This window comes from Anas acuta, chromosome 4 (genome assembly GCF_963932015.1).
Source record: "Anas acuta chromosome 4, bAnaAcu1.1, whole genome shotgun sequence".
Taxonomy (NCBI): domain Eukaryota; kingdom Metazoa; phylum Chordata; class Aves; order Anseriformes; family Anatidae; genus Anas; species Anas acuta.
Window position 1 is genome coordinate 34,732,404 of NC_088982.1, and position 15,700 is coordinate 34,748,103.

Consider the following 15,700-nt stretch of genomic DNA (forward strand, 5'->3'; position numbering starts at 1 on the left):
GTTCTGTGCTTTTCTCTTCTTCTGCCATTTACTTTCTACCCATGTGGTGTATACTGGCATCACACCAAACCACAGAATATTTGGTTGCATTTTTCGGTGGAAGGAAGAGCTAAAACCTCATCCCAAATTCACCATCAGACTTGATAAGGGTCTGAGATGGTGGCAGGGATGGGAACAGAAACTCAAGAGCAATTGCTTTCAAATTCCCAGCAGTCAGGCCACCTCTGAGAATGCATAAAATAGCTGCCCTGATTTAATCATTTACAGTAGCTTCAGCACAGTTTCTGTATGGCCTGTCAGCCTGAAAGACACAGGCAAAACAACCCTTTGGTTCTGGACTGATGCTGCACTGCTCAGAGAGAAGTCTTCCCTTTGCCTCGCCTCCCTTTACCTTCCTTGCAGCTTTCTAGGCTGTAAGGCCTTTTTTTTTTTTTTTTTTTTTTTTCATCCTTTTGCTTTCCTTCTTGATGAATTACAGACAGATCCTGGGCTGGTCCAAGCACAGACCCAGTGAAGGCACCTTGAATTTCTACAGCTCAAATCTTGAAATGCAAGCAAGGATAAAAACATCCTGCCCCGAATGTGTCCACCTGCTTTCCAAGGACAGGGACAGTGCTTTCCCCATGCATGTCCCCAGCCCAAGTGGCACTTGTTGCAGGCTGCAGACTCCAGCAGAGCAACTGCTGGAGTGACCAGGCCAGACTAGGCTAGGCTAGGCCACTGGGAGTGGGCCCACCTGGGTGCTCTGGGTGATGCAGAGGGGGAGACAAGCACCAGCTGGCTTGGGTGCTCCACCCCAGGCTGCTGCTTCATAAGGAAAACTATGTCTTAACAGAAGGCGGTAATCAGCAGAAAATAAGGATCGGGGGAGCCCAGACTGAGTTTTAAATTAGTTTTAAATTAGTGGAACTCCATTGGCTTGCCCAGAGTTATTTCTGATTTGCACAGAGATAACCAATATCAGAATCAGATGCCAGATGTATGAAAACCCATTGTGTTTACAGCCATGTGGCAGTCCTGCAGAAATGGGCCTGGTGGCATTTCAGGGTGCTGGGCCGTACAGGCCATGGCATCCCACATGCCCTGCTGGCATCTCGAGTATCGCCCTGAGGCTCTCCACGCCTTCTTTGCAGAGGTAAGGAGAAGCCATTAGCGGAATTACTCTGTGCTTTGAGAGGCGGCCTCTCTGCAAGGAAAAGTGCTTGTTCAGTCAAACGCAGCTTGCTGATAAATAGTTTATGATGGTGCTGAAGTCTGGTGTTGCCATGATTGTTTATACTGTGCTATAGCGTAGCTGCTACAGACAGATTGCACTGCCGGACCTTCAAGGCTTATTTCTCAAAATGAAATGTTCACTCAGCAGCCAAGCTTGTTTGGGGAATTAATAACATTTAAAGTGACAGAGGCTTAGCATCTCCCTACGACTTTTCTTTCAGTGCCCTTGACACCGCAGAGATTCATTGGCTTCTTTCAGTCAGTGCCAGTTAAGTACAGACTAGCGTTACTGAGGTTTGCTGTTCCTCAACTTTTTGCGCAGTGCTTCAGTCACACTGATTGCATTTTAATTGAATAGGAAACCAGCTGAGCCTGGAAGAGGCTGAGTGGCTGAGAGTAAAGCAAGCCAGTGTCTCACAACAAGCCAGGCACGTGTAGTCCGCTCCCAAATGTATGGGCTCTCTCCTGACAGACCGATATTCTGAGCTTTTCTCAGAAGCACATTTGTGCTTCTGTGGCACTGGGTGGTTCAGGCTGCTGTACCTCAGTCGTGCACCAAGGTAACCGAGAGCAGGATCCAGTCTACGAATTGAACTTAACAGCAAAACCAAAATAAAGCCATAATGGAATCATTAACTTCATTCAAAATGCTTAGTGTGTTGTGAGTAAAATTTTGGCCGTTCTGCTTCTGTGCTGATTCAATATTGTCAGAAGAAATAAACCGATTTGAAGGAAATTAGAAGTGATACGTTTTTTAAAAAAAAGAAAAGTGATTGTTTTTCATTCTGAAGAGCTGATTGTTTGTTTTTAATAGGTGAACATGTTATAAAGAAATATATGTATATTTACATATTTGTATGTACATTCTCTACTGCCCTAGGCTTGCTTCTCAGACATTTGTAGTGATTTAAGGATCCAGCATTATTGAAATACAGCAAGAAAAATTGTTTTAGTGCCTTTCCCAAAAGAAAAGGGTCTTAAAATTAGCAGAAATCCTTCATGAACATGTATTCCAAAACTTACCTTTTAAGGAAGTTTGTGATGATTCAGATAAGACTGGAAAGAATATCCCAGCTTTCAGGCATTATCCATTTCTATAAACAAACGTAACACCAAAACTTGTGATAAATTACTCAAGAGTTTACCAAATGCACTGCAATACATTTGGATGCTGTACCGGTGTTTTCTGCACTTTGGACCTGATAAAGGAGGTAGGGGAAAATTAGGATGTGCTGCACTGATTTTGTGGTCTGAGCCATAGTTACCCATGTTAGTGTATGCCATTGTATTTCAACAGCAGAGCCTAACCACAGGGCTGTGATTCACCTGGGAAAACAACATTTGTTTGCAGTGACGTTTTGGGTAGCCTTAAAGCTGCCTTTCTCCAGCCCCAGCTGCATGAGCTCACTGACAGCCAGCCCCAGCATTTGCATTACAGCTGGTCACCGTATGTGTCCTGACCCTCCAGCGGATCCCGAATTTCACTTAGTCCTGCTTCTCCTTCTAAGCTTGTCTGTGTCAATCAAAATTAGAGATGTGAAACATAGTATAATGACATTATAGCATTAGAAGAATAAAAAAAGGCAGGAAATTGGAGCTAGGGTTTGGTCTAATTTTTCCTGGCAGAGGGGCTCTTTGTTTGGGGGGGATTACAGATGGACTGGGACAACAGCTCCTTATGTCTTCAATATTGCTGTAGTTCCAGGCTTGAGCAAAAAAAAACACTCAGACTTACAGTTTTCAATTTAGTGTGCTGATGAACATGAGGTTAATGATGACCTTAAAATCTTTTTTTTTTTTTTTTTTTTTTTTGCTAAGCTTCTCTTCAGTTCAGACTTAGTGGTCTTACTCTCTGATTTGCGAGGGAGGAAGGATTATGACTGTGTCTGGAGGCAGTGAAACCTTCCAAGAAGGCCACTCTTGCAAGGTGTACCTATATGTTAAACCTTAGCATTGCAGGGCCATCCCTGCATGTAAGGTGCCCAACATGTCTCCGACTACAGCTCTGAAGGCAAAATACTCAGTAAAGTATCTGGCTGCTGGAAGCAAATAGTCATATTCTGCTAGAATATTCTGCAAAGAAGATAAAAAGTCCCAAGATTTCAGGGGCCCTTCAAAGGCTATGCCAGCACATTAACTGCTACTGCTGCTTTGGTCTTCACAGAAGGAGCTTTAAGGAAAACAGGCAGAGGAGAAAAGAGCAGAAGAGACAACCTGTCAATAGTTCAAATGCTCCTAGCTCTTACACAATGCATATAGTGCCAACTGCCTCTCTTGTTCCCAAGCCAGCTCATTACTTTTGAAATTTTGCATGGATCAGTGTAAAAAAGAGCTTTCTATAAGAATCAAGCCTAATAAAAGTAATTCTTTATGGTTTAGCACTTAATTGCGGTTGAACACTTCACTTTCAAACAGGAAAAAAAATAAATACTGTAACATGTTGGGGAAAACGGAAATGCATCTTACATCAAATTTAGTAAGAATCACTCAAATATATACGTAGATCTGGGAATATATTTTTCTGGCAATTTTTAGTCAATTTGTCAATCACTGACTGAGGGTTTCTGTGTTTGTCAGCTTCAAATGGGCTGAGATCACACTGGAGCTTACTTACTGGTGAGTAGACTCAGGTTGACTGTGCTGTCCTGTCCTAGAATCACAGAATCATCTAGGTTGGAAGAGACCTCCAAGATCACTGAATCCAGCCTCTGATCTAACACTAACAAGTCCTCCACTAAACCATATCACTAAGCTCTACACCTAAATGTCTTTTAAAGACCTCCAGGGATGGTGCCTGAAGCACTTCCCTGGGCAGCCTATTCCAATGCCTAACAACCCTTTCAGTAAAGTTCTTCCAACCTAAACCTCCCCTGGCACAACTTTAGTCTATTCCCCCTTGTCCTGTCTTCAGGCACGTGGGAGAATAAACCAATCCCCACCTTGCTACAGCCTCCTTTAAGATACCTGTAGATAAGGGAATACAGGCAGAAAAATAGCTGTTGCCCTCATTAGGTATATTTCATAAGTACTTAATTCATAATGTAAAAATGTATGAATAAAATTTTGACATTCAATGCCTGAGTCCAGCAACTGAGTTGCTGCTGGATATTTTGGGCACCTGGCAATTAGGAAAAGTATGTGGTAAATTCTTTCCTACTGTGAATCTAAAAATTCTACTGATTTCAGCAAAGCTAGGTTGGCTTATGCTACATATGTGTATCATAGCTATCAGCTGGGCTATCAGAAGTCTGATATCCTCCTACTCTTTTTTGAGCATGTCCAGCTCCATTTTAGAAGCAGTTGGGTTTTTACCACTGTTGTTCCTTTATAGTGAGCAAATTTAATGTGAAAATTGCTGGAAGACATTAAATACAGACTTCCACACTACCACTCTGACAGGCGTCTCGGTAACAGCACAGCCACACTGTGTTGTGGCTTAAATGGTATTTGTTCTTTTTTGTACTCTGATCTCATTCTAGTTTCCCCGTGATGCTCAAATAACATTGGTCTAATTAAAATCAGGCAAATATTTCGTGTTATGTGTAATAGGTAATATAAAGTACGTATGCAATGATTTAACTAAACATTTAAGCTTTGGATAAAGAAAAGTTTTCATCTGGCATTAACTTCCTAGTAGACAGAGACCAATGACTCCTGCCAGTCCTGTTAGAGCTGCATTGGTAGTTCTGGCCTTTTGATAGTAATTTTTCAAGCACAGAAAACTCAATTTTTGCTTGTTTGTTTGTTATTTTTTCTTTCTTTTTTGTTTTCTTTTTTTCTCTTTCTTTTATTTATTTTTTTCTTTTTTTGTGTGCAGCTTTGGTTTGCATGGGAAAATTGTTGTAAGAGATAACAGAGGAAGATAGAACAACAGTGATTTTTTGTGATACTTCCCCAAGAGAGTCCCAATCTAATCTGTTCAGTTATGGTAGTTGGATTAGTATGAAACATTGGCAAATGAGGTCTCCAGTCTTACAAAAAAAAAAAAAAAAAATTAACCTGGCAAAGGATTTTTTGGTAAAAATACTTAACAGTCTAAGAGAAAGTAGGTCTTTAAATACATTTAAACTGATAGAATACTCACCTGCCAGGTTTCAGCTACTGCTGAAGACCAGCAAAGATACCTGTTCAGAAAAAGAGTTGTAGTTCAGTCCTTCATGAGGACTCCTTCCTAAGAAATAACCCACCTAAATTTCTACTTCTATTCCCTCTTCTGAATTTGAGACATGTAAATTTAGTACAGGCGATTTTATATCTAATGTTCTGTGCTCAGCATATCCAGATTTTAAACTGCTATAATGAGAGGAGATGGCTAAGGCAGGCTGGGGCTGTGCACTGGAGGAGCAGGTAAAGGGAGAGCTATTTCACTGCTAAAAAAGTTGTACTGATACTTCTAATACCTGCAAAATATGTGACTTGAATTTGCAGCATAACATTATAAATCCCTTTCCCCCCTCCCCCTTTTTTCCCTGTGTGTGTCTCAGTGGTGTTTTCCCTATTCTGTTTCTAAATAACTTTGTGCTGCTATTTCAGTTGTTTGTTTGTTTGTTTTGATAATTAAACAGAATCATCCACAAACACAACGTTTGAATTTCTAAAATTTAAAGCAGAAAAAATATGCACAATATGTGCACGAACACATACATGTATCTGCGTATTATAATAAATATGTAAAACACATTCTCAGAGGTTATTACCAATATATAGAATCTGACAGGCAGTGAGAAAGTTCAGACATTTATGTAAAATCATATCTGCATTATGCAGGAAAAAAAAAAAAAGGATTAAAGAGAGAGAGAGAGAAATCCTCATTTTTTGTAGCATAAGGCTACCATTAATTTACAGTGCTTTCTCTGGGGACCTTTACTCTTTGCATTCTCTTTTGAGACCTCTCCTATTAGCTCTTATCTGAAAGAAAGGATAAAGTGGTTAGCTACTCTGAATCAGTATGGGAATTACTATGCTTATTTTTCAGATTTTCTTCCCACTCTCCAGCCTCCTGATTTGGATAAAGGTGGGAGAGCCTACACCAGGATTCAGTGCCAGCACAATTTCCCACAGAGTCCTGTCACATTCAGTGTAATGTCTAAGGAACTGGTTTTGTTGTTTGGCTGGTTGGTTTGATTTTTTTTTTTTAACATTAGGAATTGAAAAACATTATTTTAATATCAGAAGTCTTTCCCTACATTGCTGTGGGAGTTCTTTAAAAAAAAAAAAAAAAAAAATTGGCAGCCAAACTATTAAAAAATTCACATCTGTGAATAAAATTTTCTAGATCGGAAGAATCAGCATATAGAGTGTTTGGCAACCCCAAGGAGAATTCATTTTGATTTTCTTCAGTTGCATCTTCTTCTCTCCTAAAACTGTGGTCTGAACATTGGCTCTGTTCTCAGGCTTCTCACTTTCCTGCTTTGCTGTCTGGAGAGGGATGAGAGTCAGACAGTGCTGTACCAGCCCTTCAACAAGCTCTCTGACATCTCTGACAGAACCCATGCTGGCCACAACCAGGGCATGCAGTCAGGAGCACACATACACAACAGCTTGGTCCCCACAATTTTGGGTGCTTCTTCACTTTTGACATCTGTGAGTACAGCAGGTGGCACATCCTGAAGCAGACCCCTCAGGACAATACTGATCTTCATGGTCTCCCATTCTTTAGGCAGGGCATCGTGATACCAGGGATATTTTGCAAGCTTTTCCTTCATTCTTAGCTGCTTGTTCCCTCGTATATATTATTAGCACATGTATTGCTCTTTTGGGGGCTGTAAGGAAACTAGATCACAGAAGTGAGGTGAGATCAAAACAACCTCCATTTTCAGACCACATAGTTTTTAGCTTGAATATGTTCATCATCCCTATCCCCCAGGCCCTTGTACCAGTACAGCCAAGGGGACAGCTGGGTGGAAACAAGTGGTGGGGACTTTGCTGTGAACTGTATGAGACCTACAGTTGCCTCAGGCTAAATGCATACCAAAACAGCAGAGAAATATAGTTACCAAGAGCCCAGTTCTCTAAAGACAAACATCTCTATTTATTAAAAACTATGGACTTTTAACCCACCTTGAAAAGAATTTCATTTGACTTTCAGGGACTGTAAATTGCATAGTTTTATATTTAACCAATGCTCCAGTCCTTAATTCTAGATATAACTGGAATTCTGTTCACAAGCAAGACCAGTCACACTAGTCATAACAAGCTGACTTTTCTTATGACCCATCAGGTACTACGTTTTCAGCATACCTCTCCTCAGCCTGTATCTCCCACCCATCCACCCCCACTAGGTTGGAGCTGCTGCTTTGTACATGGTCCAATTGAACCTTCACTGAATGGGAGTGAGAAGCTGAGGGGCCAAGCAAAGCTGATGAGAGCATTTTCCAAGAAGAAGGGGATCAGTGAATCTCCAAGGCCTGCTCCAATGAAAAAATAGAAAAATAATCACTGGAGTAAGAGATTGAAACCTATATCTGCCCTCCGGGCATATACCCTGACATCTGCTCCATAGAGCTGCACTCGTTTCCTTGAATTGACTAAAGAACTCCATATGAAGGGGAAGAGCCCTTTTCGATCTCAAATTCCAATGGCTCAGCAACAAAGCACTGTTGTGAGATAAACTTTTGGTGCTAAGCTCAGAGGGCTTTGGAAAGAGCATTGCAACACATTGCTTGTGATGGCTGGTGACACAGATGTTCAGCTGACTCCTGAAGATCTGTCATCGATCACACTGTTGTTTCCAACAGTGAGGGAGCAGATCAGAAGAGTTTTGTGGGGACTTACAGTCCCAAGATACCAAAATCAGGGAAATCAGGAAAGAAGAAGGATAAATTTAACTGGGTGCTTTATATATTAGATGTGAGCTTCTCAGTTAATGGTAAAAAAGAGAAGGTGGGCACAGGTAACTTATTTTTCTGAAAGGAAAAATACCTTAATTGGCTCTATTCACCCTTCCGAAAGCCAGCTCAAGCCCATGATTGTAACAGGCTGGAGGTATCTTTGCACACTGATGAATAAAGGATTTAGAGTCCTGGATGGATTTTAGGATGCAGAAGAGTTGCTATGTGGCATAGCCAAATTTAAAACAGGTCTGTCCACTTAGGTGTAGACAGTCATGAATTCTTCTGCTGCCACTTCCAGCTCTCTGGATTCCTGCCATCTCCTGCCCAGATGGGGTGCAGATGTGCCTGTGCTGGGGATGCCTGGACTAGTGTCAGGGAAGGGGATGTGTTGTCCCAGGAACAGCACTCATGGCTGGCTCTGAAATGGGAACTGGCCATGTCAAGCCAGTCTACACCTCTGTTGGAGCAAGGAGGCACACACGGAGTGTGCACGGCTTATCTAAGCAAGCTGTGGGTCCAACTCCATTACAAGCAGGTTATGACAAGGAGAGAGTTAAAAGAGAAACTCTCCCCAGGGACGAAAAAAGAGGAGCCACCTTCAACCCATCCCTACTGATGGCTCTTGGGCAGCCTGAGAAAGCTGGGTCTGCAGGGTTATAGAGCAGAGCCAGGAGGAACTTAGAACAGGGAGTGTTTGTGTTTTTGTAAGGAATCATGAAATGAAACCCTTCCCTTCCCTTCCCTTCCCTTCCCTTCCCTTCCCTTCCCTTCCCTTCCCTTCCCTTCCCTTCCCTTCCCTTCCCTTCCCTTCCCTTCCCTTCCCTTCCCTTCCCTTCCCTTCCCTTCCCTTCCCTTCCCTTCCCTTCCCTTCCCTTCCCTTCCCTTCCCTTCCCTTCCCTTCCCTTCCCTTCCCTTCCCTTCCCTTCCCTTCCCTTCCCTTCCCTTCCCTTCCCTTCCCTTCCCTTCCCTTCCCTTCCCTTCCATCTCCTTAGAGGTTTTTTGCTTGTTTGTTTCTTGTAACAGATTACTCTAAAAGAGGATTTTTACCTTTGTAATTTGGACAAGGAGATATTTGAAAGAGGAGTACAACTCTGTAGTTTTGTATGGGGCTTGACGGCTTGACTTAAGCTGAGCATGTTTGTAATCTCAGTTATTAAGGTTAGTATGTCTTTAGGCAGTCCAAACAAAAGACCTGATAAGGCACTGCACTTCAATAAATCCCTAGGATAGTAGTTTACAAGCATACATTTTGCTCCATGTTCCTTTCTGACAGCTGTAAATAACTGGGTGAATAACAGATAACTTGCTTTTTCTTTACATTTGACTAAGCTCTTAAAAATTACACAGATGTTATATCTGGCTCTATGCATTGCAGTTCATCTCTCTCTCTCTCTCTTTTTTTTTTTTTTTTTAATATCTTTACACTCAATCTAACAACTAACTTGGATTAGAATGAAACATTTAAATCATCTGGAAATGTAGCTGTTATTCAGAAATGTAGATGGGGGCGTACCTGGCTACATTTCTCTCACATTTCTGCCAATCAATGAATGAATCAAATACATCAGAGGCTTGCTTGAAAGTCGGTCACTTGAAGCATGTCTGAGGAGGGAGAGATATGTAAGACTTTCTTTTACTAGACACAGCCTGTACTGCTCCTTAAATGTAAAGTACTGTTAAGGGCTGCTATATTTATAGTTCACCAAAACTGTTTTTTTCCAGCTGGGAGAGACCTATATTACCCAACTGCTGTTTGGTTAGACAAAGTATTAAAAAGGTAAGAAAATGCTTGGCTTTGTTTCACATGGCAAATACTGTTGCCAGTCTAAGACAGAGGACTTCTAGAGGAAGGAAGCTAAACATTTACTGATGCTGATTAGGTCTCTTAAAGGAATTAAGAAATCTGTTTATACATGGGCTGGTAGCGATATCATTCTTTATTTATATTTTTCTTGATGTCTGTAGGGGAAAAAAAAAAACAACAAAGATTCTTATTTTGATTATTTGGTTATCAAGGTCTGAAAGGTAAACAGACAAGGCACCACACTGCTTCATTCCACCAGTCAAAAGATTCACAAATAAAGCACAAAGCTACGTAGTAAAGAAACAACAGGAGCAGCCTGACTTTGAATGAGATCAAAAGTTTATTTGTGACTCTCTGTTTAGGCAGACTCTGAGTACGCTTGGGCAATGTTTCTGCTGGGCAGAACAAGGCAGCAGAAAGCCACTCTGCAGTGCCTGCTGCATAGCTATCTGTCTGACTGCCTGCCTCCCACTTCTACCAGGCTGCTGGGGAGAAGGGTTTTAAAAACAGCAGAGCTGGAGCGCTGCATAGCTGAGATGGCCAAGGGGCATGTGGCTTGCAGAAATAACACACCCATTATAAAAAACAGGTATAAAAATCCTAGGTTTTGTATTTATGAAGAATATGGGCTAAAGCATGTATTTTACCCACAAGAGCAAAAGCAGGCATGTGAAGGGTTGCAGGAGGGGAGGTTTGCCTTAGTGTGAGGTTTTTGGTGAGCTCAGAGCATAGCATCGCTTTCTGTCCTAAGCTGGGAGTTGGACAAGCCTCCCAGCACTGCAGGGCACAGGTCTGTGCACGGTTGACAAGGGGACAAGCACAGTGTGGGTTAGAGAAAACCTGCAGGTTCAGGGAGGAATGAGAATTCATGGATTGGTTAGACTACAAAAGAGCCTGATGGTGACATTTTAAAATAGAGTTGTCTATTTTGTAGACAACTGTGATATTGTATTTACAGGTGCTGGGGGCAATTAGACAGCTCTGTTTTGTTAGAAGGTGTAGAAGCTGGAGTTTCAAGAAGCTGGATGTCTCAACAGTCAAAATATCCAAATAATGTGAAATCCTAGCCAATTTTGGTGTGATGAGTCACTAATCAATACAAACTGAGGAAGTCCAGGAAAAAGCCTAAAAGCAACATGTACCAGCTCCTTGAAAGCAAATGGCTGTTGTCCCACACAGGCTGCAGAAGGCTGAGCCTTTGATTGTAATTAAGATGAAGACACTCCTCCTACAAACCTAATCCCTCAGATTGTGATTGCTGCTGTGATATGCAAAGGGAAACGTTTTTTCCATATGACTGTGGTCAGAAGCTGATTGTTATTCTGTGAAGCAGAATCTCCTTTTTTTTTTTTTCTTTTTTTTTTCTTTGTCTTGCTTCAGGATCTCTTAATGTCTGTTTGTATTACATTAGTTATCTTTCTCAACTGTAGCACTAAAGCCTGGATGGAAATGCAAGTCATTCTGTTCTGGGGACCCTTCTACAATATAAAAAATACTTTATCTATGCTTATCTGTAATATCTCCTTTGTTACATGGTCATGCAATTTGGTCTTTCAGGTAGCATCCTGTTTGGCAGCTTTCCTTTATGAATTTGAGGTAAACAATAACATGATGAGAACATAATAAATCATCAGCTATGGGAAATGCAATGTTTGGTAAATAGCAGACATAAGGATTACGTTTTTTTTGGTGAGGTGAGCAGGGGGATGGTGATGGAAGGAAGCTTAGGACCAGAATACATTTAAAAATATTGGCTCCATGTCTATTGAGCTCTTAATTAAATCCTGATTCCTTCTAGCCTTACGCATATGTTTAAGTGTCATTTAAGCCAAAGAACTTTTAGAAGACTGTTCAGCATGTGACTGCTAGCATTGCTCAAATTGCTGCTAGAGTTGCTCAACTTAAATATGTTAGCAAGGATCTGAAGAATTACATATTTAAATACCTCTGTTGTTCTGTAGGGTTCTTTAGTGTCATGATGAAATGTCTATTCTGTGGGGGAATGTGAAACACTACTGAAGATGCCTTATTTAAATTGACATCTTCCATCTCTGGTAGCGTTTAGATAGGGGAGCGAGTAAATGAAAAATCATAGAATGGCTCATGTTGGAAGGCACCTTAAAGATCATCTAACTCCAACCCCCTCCCATAGGCAGGGATGCCACCTGCTAAATCCAGTTGGCCAAGGCCCTATCCAGCCTGGCCTTGAACACCTCCAGCAATGGGGCATCTGTGCTGCCTGTGCCAGTGCCTCGCCACCCTCTGAGTGAAGAATTTCTTCCTAATGTCTAGTCTAAATCTATCTTCTTTTAGTTTAAGACCATTCCCCCTTGTCCTATCATTCTCTACCTAAGTAAAGAGTCCTTCTCCATCTTTTTTATGTGACCCCTTTAAGTACTGAAAGGTCACAATGAGAACATTTTATTTTTACAGGAACATACTGAGCACCTAAAGGAAGAGTCCAAGGCTACTTTGTATAGACTAAACAACAAACAAATGGGAGCTGGAGGTACCACAGCATTGATACTTTAGATGTCTGCATCAGTAACTGTAAAATAGATAAAACTTTGAAACTAGTACACGATTTACATATAGTAATGATGCTTTAAGTTTATAACTATAAAGTTTAGTTTAGCTTATTTTGCTTCCTTCATTTACTGTTTTTGCATCCATTATTTAGCCTGTTTGCTGGAAATGATTTGTGTGTTTTTAAAACTGATACACGTGTTTTTAATGTGTTGGGAAGGTAAAATACCATCTTTTGTCAATCACATTAAAGGCTGTGGCCAAATCACATATAACCTTGCAGAGCAAAAATGAGTTCCCTGTTATCCTGGGGATATGGAATCCTCTTGTTGTTATTACTTTATGCCTTGATACTTTTGGTTTCAGTTACTGTACAAACATCTACATTTTCTTCCTCTCAGTCTCCTCCTGGAGGAATCATGACTGTTGGAACTTTTCATCTTTCTGAAGCCTTTGATAGACTTTAGAGAGAATGCAGGCAAAGAAAGACCTGAGGATGAAGCAAAGATCATTATGTGAATGAAGAAACGGTAGTCTCTTCTAAACCAGAGAGTGCACTCCAAATTCAATACCATTTTTTCTGAATTATATCTGGTATTTTACTAAGGATATTTACATGCTCTGTGTTCCTACTCAAACACTATTGCAGGTACTTAAGATGTTCTTGCAACAAATGTACAACAAAATCATAATTAATTTGAAGGAAATATGCTTGACTGACTCAAAGTGCAAAAACATCTTTTACTGGTTCCCATGCAAGCAAGAATGTCATGGTTTTGACTCTGAATCTGCATGTGTTTTTGTATTTGTTTGCTTATTTGGGTCAAATGCTCCTATACATCAACGTGATGGCTCAGGATCAACAGGATGACACATCACTAAGGGCTTAGAATCAGCTGTATACAGGGAAAGTACCCTGGATTTGGGCCTCGCCAGAATTCATTGGCACGTTAGGTGAGCTTAGGCAATTCCACTTATCTCATCCAGCTGCCTTCAATACTGCCTGCTTTTTCTCTCTCTGATAGCATTTCTTCAGGCCAATGATATTCTTGCTGTCAATACAAGGTGGTTAGCATCGCTAAAGACTCTGAAATATAAATAACATTCATGTCTGTGCTGAAGTCATGTAGACTTCACTGGATAGCTGTAAAATTGCAATGTTTATCTGCATTGCTCTAATAACAATAATAACTAGTGGCTCCTTACATCATGAAAGAATGTATTCACTATGGTTTTTAAATTTAAAATATTTTATGAGACAAGTCTTTCAAGACTGATTTTCTTTTTTCTTAAATAGTGTATTGGGAAAACAATGTTTTATAACCTTGGTGCATAATTTCCTAAACAGTATATTCATAGGACAAATGCCAATAAGCCAGAATGTTACATAAACAAGAATGCTATAAATTGTGTGGACTATTTACATAAAAAAACTTCAGTTTGAGAATGCATACAATAACTCATTTTTAAGTATTTTGCAGCATATTCAGTAGGAAAGAGAAAGGTTACAAAGAGAAACTCCTTCTTTTATAGCTCAAAAGTTTAGAAAGCAAGGTTTATTGTATGGTCAGTCAAATTCTGTGTAGTCTTGAACCCAAAAGTTACTACAGCTGTAGTGATTTGATAGAGAGACTGTTCATGTATCATAAGCTAGTAACACTAATTGACGAGTTGTGCTTGTCACTGTAAACAGATGTTTATGGGTTAAACTCCAGTGACTAGAGGAAGTAATTTTTGTAGGGTGTCAGGTATTTCTTAATTAATATTAGTGGAGCTATATACATACATTAGAAGGGAATTTTTTTTTTTTTGACTAAGCTCAGCTCTCTGCTACTGATGTTTCTGAAGTTTGGCAGAGTTGGACAGCAATGAACTCAGATCTGAAGACCATCTCCCTTGCTCTCATGCGTGATGCAGCTAGATAGAAATGTTTTATGAACCTTTTTATCTACAAAAATGCTTCCCATTTCTAGTTACCAATGCCCTTATTTCAGTTTGCATATTCCTGAGAAGTTAATTAAAGAAGTCTGGTGTAAGGATTTCAGCTGTGTGACTTAACACTGCTGCTCCTCAAAACTTCGGTGTAAATCTGAAGAGCAAAGCTGCTTATAGAACAAATTAATTATGTACCTGCCTGCCCATGTAACTAGAAAGTGTAAGTAACACATACAGAAGCTGGCAGAACTCTGTAGCATCTTATTTTATCTCTGTCTTGTTCTTTTCAGAGTCAGAGCTCCAACAGTTTATCATCTGTTTTCTTTCACCTGACATAACAGGTTTAAGCCCATTACAATAAAACAAGTACAGCTGTGATCTAGTCAAACCTACTATGTTGGGAGGAGAGAGAAACAGTTTTTATTACAGCACTTTCATTTATGATGAAATCTTCAAAACTTGTGATAATCTAATGGGTTGTGATAGTCACTTTTCTTCAGCAGTGTGGCCACATCAACCCAAGAAAATGAGAGTCTAAATGATACAGCTGGCCATGGTGCTTGAATGTTCTTGAAGAGATGGAAATGCCATCTTATTTCCCTGTTCTATATTGTAGTTTTTATTCCCTCTATCTTTGTTTAACCTGAATAAACTTTCAGAAGCAATACTCTACTGTTTCTAAGCACTTCTAGTGTTAATGAAGTGGTTTGAAGTTTGACTCCTTACATCTTAATACACATGAAAAATATTGTTAGTATGCCCACCCCCTCCCCAAGGATTTGTTTGTTCCTTGACAATGTTTCTATTCAACACTATTTTCAAAGATTTTTACAAGAAATGTAGAAATGCATATCTAAGATAACACTTAAAATCGAGGCTGAATCTAGCCTATATTCTAACAAAGATCTGGGAATCTCTCTTATATGAAAAAGGGTGGTTAGTAGATTTCCTGTTTTGTTTCTAGACTGAATTTAGATTTCCAATGTCTTCATTGTGACTAGATGACACAATTACATTCAACAATTTATAGATATATAACTTGTGAAGAAAATATGCTCCAGAGGGCAAAATCACAATTCATTTTTTTTTCCCATGTAAATTATGCTGTAAACCTTGTGAATAGCACTTCAAACAAATAAGGGTTGAAATAATTATGATATTCAGAAACGTGTTTTCGCCTGGCTCTTTAAAAAGAGAGTTTTGTTCTCTTTTTTCTCCTGTCAACTTTATCAGAAAGAAGTACACAAATATACTAGCACATACATAAAGCTAACATTTATACAGGTGAATCTACATCTGTTTTGTACAACAGGAGGGATTTTTTATTGTACGTAAATATATATAATGAGAGTGAAATTAACTAATTGTTTTGAACATGTGACTGACT

General features: G+C 40.0%; 1 long non-coding RNA gene across 1 annotated transcript; it reads left to right on the forward strand.

The window, feature by feature from the left end:
- The first annotated feature begins 838 nt into the window (after positions 1-838).
- LOC137855957 (uncharacterized) lies at positions 839-15,414 on the forward strand. The gene is made up of 3 exons (XR_011096085.1): positions 839-1,135; positions 12,286-12,361; positions 12,780-15,414. It is a non-coding gene; the product is annotated as an uncharacterized lncRNA (long non-coding RNA).
- The last annotated feature ends 286 nt before the right edge of the window (positions 15,415-15,700 follow it).